The following is a 13,960-nucleotide window of genomic DNA, read 5'->3' as shown; positions in this document are numbered from 1 at the left end:
TTTAGTGGACTCATATTCGACAGGGCACCACTCTGTAGACCTCCTTCCTAAATCAAGACAAATCTGTGTGCAGCCACCGCCCCTCTCATAAATAAACTTGACAGTAATCTGATTCTGAAAAAATAATAAAAGTAAACTCACTTGTGTATCTGTGTTATATTAAAATTAACTTCTGTTGTTGATCTTTCACAATTTCAGCCTTAACTTTGTGTAAGAACTTTGTGTCTGAGCTGCATACTGAGGTTGTGTGGTGTCCATGCTCAGAGCTCACTGTAGGGCCCCAGGGGGAGGGATCATAGACTGTATATGAAAGAGGGAGAGATCAGAGGTAAAATCTGGAGTCTAGGGTCGTCCTTTGCTTTGGTCAGTCAGCTGAGACTGAAGAAGTCACTTGGATGAGTGACAAAACTTCCCACTGAAAATGCTAAGTCCAGATAAACAGAATCAACTTTTGGATATTTGAGATTCATCTGCTGCTACTTTTGTTCTCCACTTGTATCGACTGAAAATATGTGAAAAAGAAGCTGGAGCTTTAGGAGCCCTGGGGAACTGTTACTCAAGATCACTTTGAAGATTACGAGAAACTCTGGCTGCTTGCAAGTAAAATAGAAATTAAATGAGGGGTGGCTCAAGACTTTTGCACAGTATTTTATTGTATTAGTACATAGAAACCACTATCCTGATTATCTTTAATTTATCTAATAATAAACACAAAGTCATCAAATAATAAGACAAATATTTGTTGAAATCTGTTTATACCTGTAATTTTAATGAGCACATGAGTTAGGTTTGGGATTAGAGTCATTCCATTGTGTATGTAGAAAGACTCACGGAGGCTGTGCGAGTTTATGGAGCTGAAGAATAGTTTTATCCAAACAAAATTAAAATTTTAACACAAGCTTAGATCTCTGCTGGTTTATTTGTTTGTTGCTGCTGAAGGACTTTGGGGAACTAAAATTGATCTCAGTGTTCTTTGAAATCTGCCTTTTGAAGATGTGTGAAAATTCACTCCTGCAGCACTGCAGATGAATTCTCACACACTGGCCTCTGCTCACCACCAAAGACTCGCGTTAAGTAGAGGAGAACTTATTTTAAGCTGTGATTTGTGTTTTGCTCTGTTGCAAATTTAAGCAAAGCATCTATTAGGAAATGGCCTGAAGTCAAGCTAAGCTGCGATGCCTGTAGATCACGTGATCTCAATACCAGCCCACATCACCTACACCTACACATTCAGTTGGCAAAACCCAAATAGGGGGACGCATGATTTGTGCCATTTGAGCTTGCTTACACTTTGTGCACACCTGCAAGCTGCTTTGCAACCCATTTTTGCAACCCATGCACCAAATGCATGATTTGTTCATGCATTTGGTGCATGCTTGCAAATATGAATCCTCCTACTGTCTGTGGTGTTCCTGACCGAGACTGTTTAAAACGGTTTCAAATGCAAGTCTCGTGATTCTATCTATTTACAGGCATCTCTTTAGGCTGATTTGGTTTTATTTCCTCTTTTTTCAAATATTATAGAGGCAAATTTGGTGTGATTTCATTTGTAGTGTCATTATATGAACAGTTTTACTGCACTTTATGAGGAAGTTCAAGCACTTCTGGACTGCAGATTTGGTATTTTAATGACTTTTACATTAAAAGTCACCATGGAGGCCAGGAATTACTACATAAAAAGCAAAGACTTTTACCACTGGGATTTAGAATTGTTTATATTTCCATCTCTTTTGTATTATTTTAATCCAATCTTTCGAGTATCCTCTTGTATCTTGTCAAGTCTTTGTCTGTGTTAAATGAGTCCCAGTCTAGTTACTTCCTCGTTTATTTTGTTAGTTATTTGTCTCTTGTGCTTTGCCACCGGTTGCACTTCCCTTGTTATTTTCTTGATTCCTTTCAGCTGTGTCTTGTTACCCTGGAGTTTCTACTTCCTTTGATTACTTAATTTATAACCTTCGTTTCCCCTTTTCTTTTGTTTGGCTGTCATACTTGTGTGTTTCTGCTGTTGAAATGGCATCACTGTTGGTTTTCTTCATGGGCTTTGTATTCTTGGAACTACTTTTCTATCACCATATAAAGTTGTGGTTTGGAGTCAGATTACATGTATTTGTAATATTAAATTCAATAGTCACAGGTATGTTATTTCTCACATTACAATGATTCTAAACTTATATTCGTGTGCCTTTATTTTCATAACAATCAACTGACTTTAGGCCATGTGCAGGTTGATTGGCTTACAACTTCTAAGAGGTGGAGATACAAATATTACTTTTATTTTTATCGTCAAAAGGATACAGTGCTGTGCAGTCCCCAGCCCCAAACAACTGTCTACCGAAAAAAAATATGTATATATTTCAATGTCATGTCATGTCTGAGCTGGTTTTCAGTTTTATGTTAAAATTTGACGTAAAAAAAAAAAAGAGAGAGCGAGCTGGTGGGTTTTTTTTGGGGGGGGGTGTTTCCCGCTAGGACAGGAATCTGTGTCAGTGCGTGGAACTGTAGCCTGAGGTTTATTTATAGTCTTACCTTGAAATCCTGTGACAATGCTTATTGAGCCATTTTACTGCGTACTGCAAAGTTATGTAAGAAGTATTGTAGTAAAAAAGAAGCCACATAAAACAAGAAACTACATGATAGTAACAAACTACTGAGGGAGCGTTTCCTCCATGTTTCAGTCAGCCAAGTTCTCAGTTCATTTTCTTCGTGGTATCCCACAGGTGTTCTCTTGGATTTGGCGCACGTAAGACCAATGCAAGCTTTTTTTTTTTTCCTTTCCTTCCGCAGGCATTGCTTTGGATTATTATCCCACTGAAATGTCTGCTTCTTTATTGATCCCAAAAAGCCCCAGACTTTGACATTTGCTTTATGGGCTTGTTATCCTGTCTTCCTCTGCAAATTTAATCCTGCCTGTCTTTGTCGTCAAGCACATGAATGGTTTCCTCTGTTATCAGTCATCATCCGTACCCATACCTGCTGATCCGATTTCAAATTGCCTGTGAGCTCACTCGCATCTGGTCATTCTCACCGATCTCTGAAACAGTCCTGCTTCCTGCTTCTCGCCTGGTTTTTTTTTTTTTTTTTTTTTTTTTTTTTTTTTTTTAAATTTTACTCACAGTGATGCAGTCCAGTCTGCTGCTGGTCTTTCAGGGTCGGTCTGTGAGCATTTGGTTCACAGTCACAAGCTGCCATTTTTGAGCAAACAGCTCTATTTGATAACTTGAACCTTTAAAAAAAAAAAAAAAAAAAAAAAAAAAAAAAGCTCATTTTACTTAAGTAACCAACACCAAACTGATGAACAGTGGCTCTACCTGAAGTAAGTAACCAGTCCTTGTAGCTCCACCAACCAGGATTCATCAGAACATGCCACACTTGTTTAAAGTTGTAGTGAATGTAATCAAATATGAGCACATCTAACATTTTATATACGAACCATAATTTAACCCCCAGAAAACTTAGTCCCTGTCGACCTTTGCAGTCAAAAAAAGTTTAGCAGCATATGCACACATTGTTATCATACATTGCCCCTGATTTGTTCAAGGCTTAAGAGGTCAAATACAGAAGACCTATTTTCTTTTAACTTGACAACCTGACTCTTTGGGTGACCTCGAGGCTTCTACTTTAGAGTCTTTGATCTGGGATCTATTCAAATGTGTTGAAGTCTGAAGGAAACAAACTGCTGAATAGTGTAAATACTCCCTGTGAGACGACAGCCTTCAGAACAAGACTTGTACACACATGCAGTCTCTCATATTCTCCTTGTTATCATGAGGGAAAACCTCTCCCCACCACATTTCCAACAACATCTAAGAACAAAAACACAATAAGTCAAAGAAAAACACATAAATATTGTGTATAACAACCAGAGGGACGTGAGACTCCACAGATGTGATGCATCTTCATTGAGCTTATAGGCAGTAAAGCTAGAATTCTCTGTGCCAGTTAATGATAGAGAAAAGACAAAGGCTGCAAGATAAAAACCTCTCGAGTGGATCTCTCAGATCACACAGAAGGTCCCAGTTTGGTGCTGGGACTGCTGATGGGTCTGCAGAGATTTGCACACCCACAGCTGCATGCTGTAGTTAGTGGGGTTGAAATATGTGGAACAGCCAGTAATTTGGCCTATTGTTTGTTGTGCTGATGGTCCTTTAGCCTTGTCCCTGCTGGAAAAGAAACAAAAGTCCAAACAGACAAAGAACGTCTTTGTAGTGAAGTTTAAAAAAAAAAAGCAAAAGAAAAATTAATCTGTCAACCGGAACTGTCGTCTGTGCTTCCCATAAATGCTTTTTTTTTTTTTAACCTCCCCTTCCTTTTTGTGGCGAAACCAACTTTAAAGCACACTCATTGCTGTTGGGCTACATGTTTGGATACTAACACTGGGCTGAATAGAAAAGGAGAGACGGTGGGTCACACGATAACAGCTCTTCTGAAGAGCATCATCTGCGGAGCATCTTTAGTCTGATGTGGTGATGTTAGAGCCCTGAATGAAAGGCATTTTCGCAGCGTGGGATAGCAGACTTTTCAGAGGAGACTGGAGCAGGAAAAAAAAGTGCAGGAAAATACTTGGACCAAAGATTAATTTGCGTCTGTATGCGTGCATGTCCTTCATTTTTACTGTGCTCACACAACGGGAGCCTGTTTCTTGTGCACAGTTCAGCACATGAGAGGAGTCAAATAAAATCCTAATGACCCTCTAAATAGTACTTTGTGTCTTTGAGACGTGATCTCGGTTATGTAGGACAAGATGTGTGGTGCGGAGGCTCGTGATTAAAAAAGGGCATAATCATGCAAAATGCTAAAATTAGCCTCAAAAACAGACTTTGGAGCTTTGAGGGTTTGTGGTGTTCAGTGGAGGGCAGTAGGATGCTGGTTCCTCCTAGTGCATCACACCAAGGCTGCTAAAACAAAAACAAAAAAATATCAATATTTCTACGAAATGATTCACAACTCTCAAAATGACAGGACCGAATGGCTAAATGATGATTTACTGGAAGGACAGGGGTTGTGATCATGGCGTGGAACTAATGTGAGGTCTTTTAGTTTGGCTGCAGCTCTGGTTAAATGTTAATGTTTATAAAATTACTCTTTTTAATGTGTCTGCATCTTAATGACTAATCTGTCACTTCATCCAGTAATAAAGTCTTAGTGTTTGTGCTCCAATAGTGTGAATTTCTATCAATTAAAATATGGCATTATTTTAAAAAAATCAGCTTTACTTTCCAATACTATCAGACGTTTTTGTTTCATCATTTCATTTTCTTTTCTGGCATTAAAAAAAACAAAATGCATTTTACATTCAGGAGAATCATAAAGAGGTCTGCATGGTTGGCCTTTGACCCAAATGTGTTATTTCTCTTCAGGCTGTTGTTTTAAAGTGAGGTCTAATTCGGGTTATATGAGGTTTGTCTTTAGCTCCTCTTTTCCTGTCACTGAGAAATAATCTCTCTGCCAAATGTGTTTCTCCTGAGCAGGATTTATGTTTGCCAGAGCTGCATAAATTAATTTTCTAAGTTGCTTCTAACTTTTTTGAAGAATTCAACATATCCACCACCTCCTCTCTCTTAATCTACTTATTTCCTTTATTAAGATGCTGGAGCAACACAAACATGTGCAGCTGAGGCTACAAGTTACTGTTTAGTTGTTTTGCATGATCTCTGTACTGTAACTAATGGCACACCTATTCGGCTGCTCATTAATACAAATATCTAACCAGCTAATCGCTTGGCAGGACCTCAGGCACGTCGACATAATCAAGACGACCTACTGAAGTTCAAACATGGCATCAGAATGCATGAGAAAGCTGATTTCAGTGACCTTGAACGTGGCATGGTTGTTGGTGAAGAAGGGCTGGAATTGCAGAAACTGCTGATCTGCTGCGATTTTCCCACACAGGCATCTCTCGGGTTTATGGAGAATGGTCTAAAAAAGAGAAACCATCCACTGAGCAGCAGCTTTCTGGGTGAAAATGCCTTGTGGTGCCACTTCTGTCAGCTAATAACATAAAAGTGAGGCTGCAGTCCAACAAGGCTCACCATGCCTGGACATCAGAAGATCAGAAAAACGTGTTTCAACATTTGGATGGTAAGATCAGAATTTGGCACAAACAACGTGAAAACGTCGATCCATTCGGCCTTGTATCAGCAGTTCAGGCTGCCAGTGGTGTAATGGTGTGGGTGACATGTTTTTGGCATTCTTTGGGCCCCACCTACTAAACCACAGACTGAGCATTGTATCTGATCACTCCATCCATCTCCATCCATGTTTTGTTTCTTCTTTACAGAAAACGTGTCGGTGAAAAATAACCCCGACGCAAACAAGCAATTTTAATAAACACTCTAAGATGTCCGCTTTCTAACAGAGTCTGTAAACAGAAGTTAATTACAGCTCTGTCTCTCTAAGCAAAGCCATGGTTATCAGCTGATTTGGATGTGGCACCACCAGGATAAAAGCACCTGAGCTTAGAGCTCAGCCTCGCTTTCTCCCCTGTTCTCATTTCCAAGATTACAAATGAATTCTCAGTCCATCCCACCAGGAATGCAAGTGAGGGAGGTGAGGAAGGGATACGAGGAAAGAATGACACAGCTGCACCGTGAATCATTTTGAGCGTCTGAGCTCATGACCCCAGATGCTCGTGATGTTTTTGCAAAGTCACAAGATGAGACCTCCAGTGTTTCAAAAACACAGAAACACCTGAGAGCAGAAAAGTGTGTTAAAAAAGTAATGTACAAGATGTGAAGTATGAACAAATGGTTTGTGAATTCCAGCTTTCATGTGTCTCCCAAAAAAGCCTCCTCTCTCCCCACGATGCCTTTTAGGAGTTGAGTCACCCTCCAAGATGGTGCATTGAAATTGATTTCCGGGTCTCAGCTAGGAGGGCGGAGGAGACGAGGAGGCACAAATTAGAGCAAGAAAAGAGCCTCCTCTTTGTGCACTCTTTGTGAGTTTGGTGAAGATCTGGCAATGCGCCTCACTTTTCACACACACCTGCATCCAACACCGCTGATGAGCGCACTTCATGGTTCAGTTGGCTCTCTTTCTTTCTGTTAATTAGCTACAATAAAAGTCGGTAATAACCGTCAGCTGTCGTGCTCTTTCTATTTTTCCCTGGGCTCGGGAGCCGAGCTGTGACAACACTTTCACATCTCCTTGTATTGCGCTGTGTGAGCTTGCATCAGCAGCAGAATTAAGCAGCCTTTGTCTCTTTGTGCTTCTGCCTGCGACACATTTGGTGCTGATAAAAGATGTTCCTGTTACAAATTACCGGGAAACACCGCCTCCTTATTCGAGCCATTTAACCGTCAAGTCAGATGCTTTCGCTGCTGTTGTCGCCGCCTGTTTCTGGGCACAGTGTTGATGCAGGACAAATCAATAAAAGTCCAACATAAAGCTCTTTTTCTGTGAACATGACAAATGTTTGGTGTTTTTTCCAGCTCTTGCAGGTCAAAATCTTTTCTTGTAACTGGTTGAAAAATTAAAAAAAAAAACCCCACTTATTTATCCACAAGGGGTAATTAAAATTTTGCCACGTGATCCAAAATGACCGCTCACAGTTCAGGTACAGAAGTACTGACTGTGGGGGAACAAAGGAAGGTCAGAGGTCAGATTGTTTCTGTGTGTCACCACAGATGGTTAGTGTTAACCTTCATTTTCTCAAAAAAGTATTCCAAGGGTTGAAAGTCAGGGTGTTTTTCAGAAGTTTTTCTAGCATCATATTTTTGAAGGGCCATTTAATATTTTCCTTTATCTGGAAAGCTTGAGCCTCAGAAGATCGTTCAGGTTTTTTAGGGTAAACATCTGCTCAGGCTCAAAGCACGAGCCTTCATCCTGGATGATGACGGTGCATAAATTTAATTTAAACCTGTTACTCTGCTTCTCAAACAATCTTTGGCTCCCGTACATGAATGACTGTTTCAGAAATTCACGTTGAGAAAATCTGAGCGAACTCCATCATGAATTTTGGACGTAATATTAACAGGAGCTTGCTCTTTCTGAAAAAGTTAATTTGGATTAGGTGCATATTGTGTCATATCATTGGAAAATCACACTGAAGTTGGCTGAAAATGTGTTTTCCTTTTCTTAATATTCAAGCTTTAATATCTGTGAAATCATTCCCCCCCTGACCCGCCTTGTATGTGAGAAACTGTAAATAAAATATCAGCCTGTGAAGCTGGGATTTCTATAGGCCTCCAAACCTGCCGAGATCGGACATCCAAATATTCTAGAGATTTCAAGACTTTAACCTGAGGCCACAGTCAGTATTCATCTAGTTATAGTACCGGATATTCATCCTCAAACATCAGAAATCTAGCTCAAGTAGATTTGTAGATAATGGAATTTTTAAATGCTCAAACACAAAGGTAAATGAAACCAATGACAGTCTCATCTCCTCCTGCTTTCATCTCATCTTCTAAGTGGATCTCTTGTTAATATACAAATAAAAAAGTCTGTATGAGCAATGCTGTACAGATTATCTTGTAACGAAGTTATTAAGATCCTTTTATCATTATCTAATACCCCAATCTCTCTCATATATTACTTTTAGTGATGTTTCACATCTTAGAGACAACTTTTATGACAACTTTAGCCAATTCACACCAAGTTTTACATTAATTTATATGATTCAATACATTAAACATGAAGCTTTTATGAATTCGGTTATCGTGTAACCCTCCTGCTTCTCCTCACAGTTCAGGTGCCTTTTGATTCGACTGCGGCGTGTATTCAAATAATCTCCTTTAGCTCACAAATAATATAAAAGATACTGAACAGGTAAAACAACTTCACCTTAAAGAGCTCCAGCATTAAATATGCAGAAAAAACACTAATGGGAGTACAGACTAATGAGCTGGCACTTCACGAAGAAATGCAGCGTTTGTACTGCAGTGTTTTTGCATAATTTTATAGTAATGGGCCTCGGTGGTGAAAAGCATCATTTTTTTCTGCGGTGAGTGAACGAGGAGCTGCTTCTTTAGCCTAAAGGTTAATGTTTTACATCATTAACGACACGTCACTTTGGAGGATGTTAATGCAGGGGATTTCTGTTTGGGGCAACAGTAATGCTGAACTTTATGGGTTCTTTCACAAACTGGATGTGAAAAGAAAAACTTGTACCTTTGTGGTGACATTTGGTTTACTTGTTTCCAAACTGGCTTGCCCACATTAACAACACTGGGAATAAACAAGAGTTAAAGCCTCGTTTCTCCCAGGAGCTGAGTCAAAAACGATGGGAGCACCTCAGCTTTTTGAAAAGTTGAAGGGGACCTGTGCTTTTCCCAAGTTTCTGTCATATATTTATAATGGCATGATGTACATGACGTCACTACATACAAGTAATCCTGTGAGTCGTCAGCGCTGACTTCAGACTGCTTTAGAGACTTTGTTCCTTTTACCCTTGGCTCTGTATGATGTGAGTGAGCGCAGACGTCTTTCATGTACCTGTTTGTTTGCAAGTAGCAGCCAATCAGAAGAAGACTGGCTAAAGGGGGGTGTTGCCATGAGTGTATTTTTTTTTCATTCTTAACCCTCTTTTTTGTTTTTGTTTGTTTAGCAAAAAATGATATAGAGTAAAACTCATGCTTGATATTTAATTTCTTCATATTTTAGGTTTCATTGGGTAAAAGGCAGAAGAGCTCAATCTGCTCTTGTCACCAAGGCTCAGTATAAGATAAATAAGGATTATTTTGAACTGTGAATCATTTGAGGATATTAATAAGGCTCATTCAAATATATCGATGATTACTGTCTCAGACTGACAAAAATCTCTATCAATAGTATCAAAAATCACTTCCTGCTACAAAAGCAGGCAGTGTGTTCAGCCAGTGGTGGCTACATTTCATGTCAGAATATTATTAAATCAGCTTAAAACAAAGACTACCTTTTAAGGAAGATGGAAGCTGCAGACATGCATCTAACATGCAACATCTACATGCGTACATCTGTAGCTGCTTCTGCTTACATTCTCCTCTCAAGCTACCTTACTAATCTGCACCTAATGTTATATTTCCTGTGTTTCTTTTTTCCAAAGCATGATCCAGAGAAGGCACAGGATAGATGTTTTTTTTACCCCCCGATTTTCTTTTTCTATGTCAAATATGAATAATTACTTTCAATTTCCCCACACCTTCTAAAATAAATTGAATTTAAAGAACACCGAATTCCTTTTATGCACTCAGACACGTCCATCTTCCTTTTTCCATCTTCCCAGGTGTGAAAATCCGCCCGTACTCTGTCACTCCAAAGTGCAGACTCGATAATGAATGACTGCAGCGTCGTCTCTGAAGCCTGTCGTTTGCTGGAAACATCTCGCATCACCAACTGACGTTCAACTTACAGGATCCATTTCCAGTTTTTTGTGTGAGGCTCTTTTCACTCGGGCTTAGGAGGCTTATCACATCACTGCCTGTAAATTACTCGCTGTCTGCTTTGGACGTTGCACCACATCCTGATGTGATGGTTTCTCATCAGTCTGTCAGAAGCCTTTGATGCAGCTGATACCTCCTTATTTCTATCCAGATTGTCTTGTGCTATCAGAGCAGATGCTGCACTGCAATATGTTCACGTGTAAAAGAAGCAAATGTTGGTCTGAAGAATCGCCGCTGTGTTTTTAATTTGAAGCGATTATCCAGCGTGAACTCTGCTGTTTGAAGTGGATGCAGTCTTCGTTTACAGCACCAGAGTCATGCAGAAGCATTGAATCAAGGATGGAAACAGGACGAAGTTGCCGTAGAAACATGATGTGACTGATAATGCAATTCTGTCGTGTTACAGAGGAGGAATAATCCAGAATAATGTCAAACAATAGTGATGATAAATTATCAAATTTGTGCCACATTTTTCAGAACAAGGCTCCAAAGTGCAATCGAGTAAGAGAAACAACGTGCCAAAAACAGGAAACTAGATTTCAAATAAGACTTCCATCAATAATTCGATGAAGGAAGGAGAAGCTTGTGTTGTGAAGCAATGAAAGAATAACTGCTTTTCTAAAAGAGGAAACTATTCTAGCTGTTTTCATGTTCACAGAGACATCTGACAGCATGATCAGCTTTAATACAACAAAACTAACCTGCAAAAAATCTGTAACCTGTTAGAAGCTGAGATTAATCTCTAAATTTCTGTCTTCACTAAGCCTTTATTCTGCTTCATCCCATTGAAATAATAATTATGTAATATATATATGGAATATCATCTTTGTTGAGCCTGAAAGTTCAAACTTATTTATGAATTTAAAGTTAGAATTTAAAAAAGAAATGGAAGAAGAGAAGTTGCAGAAACACGTGTGTGCATGTTTGTGTGAATATGTCTGCAAAAAAGCAACTGCATGTCAGGTTTAGTGATGGAGGACCCCAAATGCAGACTCCTAGGCTGATGTCACATGTTATAGATGGAAACCTGGCCCATGAGAAATCACAGGAACTCTAGACAGACACACAGAGAGCTATGAAACGAGACGACGGGGGCAGTAACAGTACAGGAACAGGATGATACGACAAAAAACTAAGGGGAAATAAGGGCTATAAACACATATAAGGTAATTAGGACGATGGGAAACACCAGGAAACACAGCTGGAACTAGTCGGGAAGACTTGGAATGGGAATCAAAACCAAATACAATGTACACGTGATAGCAGAGTACCAAAAATCAACAGGATGTCAGGTCTGCTCTTGCTCTTGACGAAGGCGGTCCCACTTTTCTCCTCTCCTCCTCCTCCTCTCCCTTAGCTTCCCTGCTTAGCCTCTTATGTCCTTGTCTAGTCTCGAGTTTTTTGTATTACTTTTCCCTGGAACACTCTCTCACAGTCTGTTCTCTAAAACCTAAAAGAGGAATTATGGATTTGATCAACTGGTCCCTAAATGCAATTGACACCCCTTTCTCAATGAGAAGTTTGGGCTCGGGTGAGCCTGAGTGCTCAAGATATCTACCTATTTGGAACCATAGTAACAGGGTTCTGGCTGATCGGAGCTGGCTTGGCCCTGACTTATCGAAGAATTAAGAAAGCGTAACCGGCTGTTCAAACCCCCACAAGGCTGCCCGCTGGGATTGAAACGATGGGAGAGGCGTGAGTTTCTCAAAATGGGCTCATTGAGTGCAGCACGGATAAGATCTTGGAGAAGCTTACGGCTGCTGTGAATACTCAGAATAAGATCTCTGAGTGCAGACTGGATACACCTTGGAGGGGCTCGCTCGGAATAACATCTCTGAGCGCAAACTGGATTACATTTTGGGAGGCTCACTGTGGTCGTGAGTTCTCAGAATCTGCTCTTTGAACACAAGAATGACAACATCACAGAGCGCAAGTTTGATAACATCATGGAGAAGCTCATGGCTCTCCAACGGGAGATTGAGAGACCAGTGTTGGACTGTTAAAACAGCTTTGAAATTCATATGAGCTGTTCGCACTAAAGTAAAAAGCACCATCACTTCATGCGGATACCCTCTCGGCGCCAGCTGCGGTCTCAAGGCTGGAGCCGAACAAAAACACCCTGATAACGACTGTGTTTAGTCTTTTTCTTCCCATTCCATGCAAGGCCACCTGGGTTGGCTGGAAGACTGTTTACTTAGCTTAGCAGGGTGAAGGACACTGTCTCAGCTGAACTCTGGAAACCCACACACATACATATACACTGATATGCACACACTCATCCCCCTCCCTTTCCAAAAGCCTTCGATGCTTGTTCCCTACTGGGGAACACGGCGGGTCTGAGCCCGCGCTGGAATGGTAGCGCTGGGCAGGATGGCTGCTGTGTTTGCTTCGGATTACTCCTCACCCCCCACCCGACCCTGTGGCTTGTCACGTGTTCCATTATGTTGTGCTGTGGACATTTATGTGCTTTTTTGTGCAGAGGAGTTTTTTTGTTTCCTGTTCTCATGCTGTCCTGCCAGGAGCCCAGCATGAGTAGAGGTCTCTTCTTTTCCTCTTGTACTTTCCCATCGTAGTGTATATTTCAGTGTTTTTTTTCTGTAACGCTACCGATCTCCGACCTGTATCCCCATGTGATGTCTGTGTTGTGTGTGTGAGGTCGGGGGGGGGTCCTATTTCACTGCAGGACAACCTGCACGTGGCGAATAAAGCCTTCATTAATTGATTGATTGATTGATTGATTGATTGCTGTGTGGCAGTAAGAGTAGGACCCAACTGTAGGACTTGGAGACAAGAGATTACCTAAAAGAGGCAGTTTTGTTGTAGAAACACAGAAATACAAAAACCCAAAAACTCAAGCAAGAAACTACTTCTGTGATTTCTTTGATCTCTTTGATTTTTTACAGTTTCTCTGACTATTGCTCAGACATCCACTCCTAGGAAAATTGTGGTGTTGTGTTAATAAACACTCGCTTGGTCGCACTTGCTGATGATCAGTTAATCAGCTACATTTGATTATTAATGCCTGGCTGCTGCTTCCCCTTTAAAATCCCATAGAAGCATTGACCACATTATTTTTATTATCGCACGATACACGAAAACTTGAAATTCATAGAGGCTGTATTTTCATTTTCCAAGGACTGCAAATGGGATGGAGTGAAAGTAATGCCGGTTCATTAAATCCAGACGTATTCATGTCTGATTGTGCTCGAATGGTTCATTTGAGTAAATGATTTGTTGCTATGATAAGTATGCTTCATTTTAAAACAGTTGTTAATATTTAAAAGTTACTACACTGATGTTTAAATATTTAATCTCTCTTTTTTTAAGTAATGCTCATCTAAGAAAACAAAGTCATTAACTGTGACTGAACACACAAAACAACCTTGAATATGAAATTTATACTCTTGTCATCAGGCCAAAGTGAGAGCTAAAAAAAAAACAAATATAGAGAAAAATATGTTTGCGCTTAGAGGCTCAGAATAACGACTCGGCGGTGTCGTTTTATTGCACTCGTTCTGCAAATTCAGCTGCAGCTCCACTAAATTTGATGCTATTAAGAGACAAAACCATTTTAGGTAGCAGACACCCTTTTTGCTGAACGT

This window comes from Maylandia zebra, linkage group LG6 (genome assembly GCF_041146795.1).
Source record: "Maylandia zebra isolate NMK-2024a linkage group LG6, Mzebra_GT3a, whole genome shotgun sequence".
Taxonomy (NCBI): domain Eukaryota; kingdom Metazoa; phylum Chordata; class Actinopteri; order Cichliformes; family Cichlidae; genus Maylandia; species Maylandia zebra.
The sequence above is the reverse complement of the archived record's forward strand: the minus strand, read 5'-3'. Positions refer to the sequence as shown.